Source organism: Humulus lupulus, chromosome 2 (genome assembly GCF_963169125.1).
Source record: "Humulus lupulus chromosome 2, drHumLupu1.1, whole genome shotgun sequence".
In the NCBI taxonomy this organism is placed as follows: Eukaryota; Viridiplantae; Streptophyta; class Magnoliopsida; order Rosales; family Cannabaceae; genus Humulus; species Humulus lupulus.
This window is the reverse complement of record NC_084794.1, coordinates 238,074,911-238,081,236: the sequence shown is the minus strand read 5'-3', so window position 1 is coordinate 238,081,236 and position 6,326 is coordinate 238,074,911.

Here is a 6,326-nt window from a genome sequence, read left to right as displayed (position 1 = left end):
ATAGCACCCGTGAGCCGAAGCCGAGCAAGAAAACACAAAATAACATGATATGATATCAACAGTAATTGTATTAATTATTCAGGACCAACAGTCCAAACAAATAGGTGACTATCACAAAAGTCACAAATATGGGGACAGCACCCTTTAGCCATGTGATGATAGGATCACAAGGGCTTAACAGATATCAAAAGTCACTAATATGGGAATTGCATCCTTTAGCCATGTGACGATAGGATCACTAGGGCTTAACAAATAAGTGAGCATCTCACTAGCTTTAACATGATAGGTGCATGGTGATTAGTCATCAACATAACCTTCCTCCTGACTCTAGAGTCATAACTGTGGAACAGCGTTCCCTAGCCATGTGACAAACAGTCACCGGGGCCATATGCCCTGGCTCTGAATAACTGGTCTTAGACCAGACAAGCGCTTATAAGTTCATCGACCTTAGGGTCGGTCCAGCGTTAATACCCCATATCAGCCATTCAATGCTGATATCGATTAGATCTAATCTTCATTTGGCTCGACGTTTGTAACGCTATGCCATCTCAGACTCTTAGGTCAGTAAAACACGACCAGTGTTCAACTCATTGTGAACTTGACTAATAAGTCACAGCTTCACAGATGGATCTGACACCATTTCCGATTCTGACTAATAAGCCAGTGCCATACACAAGTAAGCCATGCCACCAAACATATATCACATGTCCAATATCCATATACAAGGTATTCAACATGCTTACTTAACTAGTACAAGTACAATTGGGACCATGCACGAACACAAAGGCTCAAGCTTTGAACGATATCATATTCAGTATATAAAGCATGTCCTAATCTCATGTCACTCGTGCATCATACACATTATATTTAACAAGCCAACATGCACCAATAATAGCCATGCATGTCATACTTAATAATCAACCAACATGCATGAAGAATAGCCATGCATGTCACATATACACAGGGTGCCGTTTTCTTACCTCAGATTCGAGCTAGAACCAATATAAGACCGACCCTTGAGAACGATCAACCTTTAAGCCTTTAGCGGTCACCTAGTCATAACCAAATATGGGATACCATCAATAAAATGATCAACATAGGTTTCCACACCAATATCTAGCCTCCGGAAGATCAATCCCAACTAATCCAAGTAGTAGGAACACTCCCGAGGCCTATAGCTAAGTTCCCGCGGTCAAAACGAGCAAACGGGGTGAAAATAAGGCAAGGGCTGCGACCCTGACACCTTGGGCCGCGGCCCCTAGAACTTCCTGAAGCAAGGGCTGCGGCGCCCTCCATCAAGGTCCGCGGTGCCCAACAGGCACAAAGAACCCACCTGCTTCTTCAAGGCAGGGCCGCGGCATCCCAAGAATAGGGTCACGGCCCCCAACTCTGGGCCATTCCCAAACGTATTTTTTAATACTCCAAAGCCTCCAAAATCATACCTAGACATTCCCCAATCATAAAAACAAAGTTCCCAAGCTTCCCAAAGTTCCAAAACCCTCAAAACCCAAGATTCAAACCAACCAAAGACTCAACAATTTACAAAATCAATTCAAAGCTTAGAAACTCGGAAAACTCAAAACTTAAACTTTGATTACCTTCGATTGGGTTGTTTTCCATCAAATCCTTTGGTTAAGAAGCTTCTAATATTTCCTAGGATCGCTATGCCTCGACCCTCGCTTGATTCCGACTCCTAGAACTCGAAATTCCTTTAAGAAAGCTTCGAACGGTAAAATAGGCTATCGGGAAGGGAGAGAGAGACTTTCTAACGTACGTTCTTATCTGACAAGCTACTTCGAGCTTAAGTAACCTCAAATAAAACCTAAGGCTCGGGGTCCCGAAAACACCACCGGGGACATTATAGTCAAAACTTCCAGAATTCCATCCTAATCTCAAATTCTCCCAATTTATCATCAAATAAACATTTCTATTACCCCAAACTTGACCCCGTTATGACAAAACCGCTAACTCAATATCTATGATCGTCTCATGCCGAATAGCTCGAATATATCTCCATAATAATAAAATCTAATTCACAAATTACAATATGCAACTAATTTACAAATATGCCCTCAACAGGCCAAATTACAAAAATGCCCTTATCATTATAAATACACCCATATGCATGCATTTGTCATCATATAATAATATAATTCACATTAACACGCATATGATCATTTAATGCCATGATAAATCAATTATGGCCCTCTCGGCCTCCTAATCAAGGTCCTAACCCTTTTTAGGAAATTCGGGGCATTACAATTACCCCCTCCTTACAGAAATTTTGTCCTCGAAATTTACTCAAACAGCTCGGAATAACAATTCCGCACAATTGATTCCAATTTCTCGGGTCATTTCCTCGACCTCACTATCTCCACAGTATTACCTTAACCCAAGGTATACTCTGTTCAATGGAACCTTATTACTTATGTCACAATCTGAACTGGCTATTCCTTACCGGAATACTTAACCTCAACTTTCAGATTCTCATAACTCAATCCATAAGTTCCTTTAACCCATGTCCACTGCATGGAGGTACATAACTTACCGTATACAACTGCCAGTTCTAAGATATAACTGATGCAGAATCAACTTATCTATACCTATCTAGGATTCAACTGCCGAAATGAACTAGGGCTTAGCTTGCCTTAATTCCTCACCCCTTTCCATGGTGATACTCTAAAGAAAATACATTCTTTTACCTGGAATTCCACATTCCTTTTTTTTTTTTCTACTAGTAAAACTTTTCCAGTTACTTTGAGGAGTGAGCATCCAAGTTCCAATCTCTAGCAATCTCATCAATCCCCTGAACCACCTCAGGATCCAAATACATATTACCTCATTCATCTTATAAGATGTTCCTCCAATAATAATTGGATAACCCTCTCTCTCTGAGTTACCACCAGTCTGAGAGTAATAATCTGTACTGAATTTTATCTCTATTCTCATGACCTTCTTACCCTTCCAAAACTTGGAAGTCCCAATAAAGTCTTCATCTAATAACAAAGACCTTGAATTCCATGAAGGCGCTTTATCCTTCTCGTAAGAAGATTTGAAAACCGATCAACTGTACCATTTACTGACAAAATGAACTCACTTGGACTACTAGTCCACAATGACTCAATACTAATTCATATTGATCCACTAACCTGGAAATCCCACCGCGAAACTCATGGTGATGCTCTTTTATTCCCATTATGAAATACTCAAAGGCTGTAATGGCCTTGCTGATTCCTGATACTCTGTCTTGACCTGCTAACAAGTTAACAACTTTACACGTGTCTCATTATATCCCTCTTCATCTCAGGCCATCACTATAAAGCTTTCGTACCCTGTTACCTTTCCACGATGCCTGAATGAAACGAATAAAAGAATAACATGAGATTCATCCAAAATCTCCCAGCTAATCTCAATGTCCATCGGATCCCAAGTCCGATCTCTATACCATAATAAATTCATATCTGTCACTATACAACTCTTAGCTAATCCAGCTAAAGCTTTCTATTCAATCTTTCCCACCTGTGGCTCACTTAACCATCTTTCCCTTTTTTATCTTCCCTGAGATGATAATCTCAAACAATAAACTGGCCACTTGTCCCACTAGGAACTTTACTCTAGTTCTGATCAGATCTTTTAATCAACATATTGCATAGGCAATCACTTTTCTCTATTACTGGGATGCCATAACAATACGCTAACTGATCTTGATCCATAAAAGACCCAGAACACTTTTCCAAGGCACCTGAAACATTTTTACCACCCATGGACACTCCTGTCCTCAAGGCACTCTTCAACCTTGGTAATTCTCCGCAGAGAAAATACCATAATACCATTGTCCGAAACGATCAAAAATCCCATTCAATTAAACCTTTGAATGCTCTATTCATTTGATTCACAAACACTTAGCATTAAACCAATTTTCAAGACATACTCAGCATTCGCAGTGCTCTAATCTGATATCAACACAATCCTTTATATAATTTCCTCTCTCTGATCTCTAACTGGTCCTAACTAGATCCAAGATCCACCTTAAAGAATTCCATCTTACTCAGCAACTAAACTTTTAATTCTTATAACTCCGCTGAGCCACTCAGAATAGTGTTTACAACTGTTTCTACTGGCACTAATCCAATTACCATTCTAGTCTCTTTTCATAAAAAGAAGCCCTGGCAGACCACCTGAAAACACATTCAAAACCCACAGACTAATTCAGTCTGTCCTGATCTCACTGACAAAATCTAAGTGGTATCCACCACGCTAGCTAAGAGTTCCATGCACCTCCCTGCAACAAAACTCTAGCTCTTATTACAAGTATCATAAACATAAAGAACCATGTACCATACCAACCAACACAAGGCTTTCCGCTCTCAAGCCCAAGAGTTAATATACTTTCCTTGCCATTTAAGATTGCTCTTTAATTACTTGATCAATCCAAACACTGGATCAAACCAAAGCTTGTCATAACCAGCTTTATCAAGATCACTGATGAGTCTTTTCCATAACTCAACTCATCTCTTAAGTTGTCGATACCATATTACATTTCCATCACAACATAACCATGTGATCATCGTATCATCCTTATGCTTCCATATATGCAACAAACAAAAGGACAGCATGGCCCCAAAACCAATCAGTATAACTCAAAACTCATAACTAAAAAAAAAACTGACCTGTCAGCCCCGAGGAACTAGTCTCGGTCGCAGACTCTGATCGCCCTGGAACAAACACTCGAGTTGGAATCGAGCTGTCTATCCTCCTTTGCTCAAGCTCTCTTAGCCTTGGGCAATTCTTCTTATGATGTCCAAACATCCTACATGAGAAGCATTCCCTTGCTCGACATACACCAAGATGATGCCTCTTGCACCGCGTGCATATTAGACGAGTCTTCTAGCTTTCATTCTTACTTGTTCCAATAAGTGGAGGTACCACTATTTGAGCTCTGTGCACCCTAGCACTCTGCTGCCCAATCTGATGTCCTGCGCTCTCAACAGCAAGAGCCTTCCCTACCACCTGAGCATAGGTAGAGACTTCATGCACTGGGGCAACTCTAATGCCCTGAGCTATATCAGGTTTCAGCCCATGAATAAACTTTTCCTTCCGGGCTATATCTATGGGTACCATATCAAAGGAAAACTTGGCCAACCCATCAAATTTATTAACATACTCGGCTACAAATTCCTTCCCTTGAACGAGATTCAGAAACTCATTCATCTTAACGATCTTGGCTACATCACAATAATACCTCTCATTGAACAACTACCTGAATTCTTTCCAATCCATCATAGCTGTGTCTCATGTCTGGGACACTACCTCCCACCACGTCCGGGCATCATCCCGCAGTACATATGTAGCACAGATCACCCTATCGTGACCCACCAGTCCCATACTATCAAGAATGGAACTGATCATGCCCATCCAATGCTCAGCTCTGAATGGATCTAGGCCTCCCTCGAAAACTGGAGGATAATACTTCAGGAATCTTCCACAGAGGAATTCCCATCTACTCTCAACCCTAGGCTGAGCTAAAGCTGATGCCACTCCTGGCATAGCAAAGGAAGAGGTGCTCCCCAACAGACTCTACTGTTGCTTCAAATATCTAATCTCTTCCTCATGCCTCTGCAATCTTAATTGCAAATCCGTAAGCATCTGCTGAAAATTCATGGGAGCAGATGTAGAACTGATACCTTGGCTGTAACTCCCAGCCCCTGTATAACCACCACCAGGCCTCATTATCTGCCTTGAATATAAACCTGCTGATTAAATCTCCAGTCAATAACTTGACCCATTAATCACAATAAGCATATCAAGAGCTTTCCCCCATGGGATAAATCTTACCACACCACAATCACAACCACTTGCAGTGCTAGAAACATGCCCATGGCATTCATACATTATTCATATTCCCTGCTCTTCCAACATTCACACAATGCCTCCAACTCCAGCATGCAAATATCACATTTAAATAGATTCATAGAGCAGACAATCATATGATCACAATCATATCTATATTAACGGAGCATATAATCATATAGTCAAGAGCCAAGCTCTATCAGAATCTCATGCTCCCTAATACAATGTGCAGGTAAAACATTTACATTCTTTTTAAGCAGCTATGCACATAACTACAGAAATAGTTACCATCCCATGAGTGAAGCTATCTTCAGTGATGAGTGTACATGCCCAGCATATGTACATCTCATCACCTAAGCTCTCCAACTCAAGGATTGTCCAGCTTTCTTTTGCCTTTACCTGCACCACATAGCACCCGTGAGCCGAAGCCGAGCAAGAAAACACAAAATAACATGATATGATATCAACAGTAATTG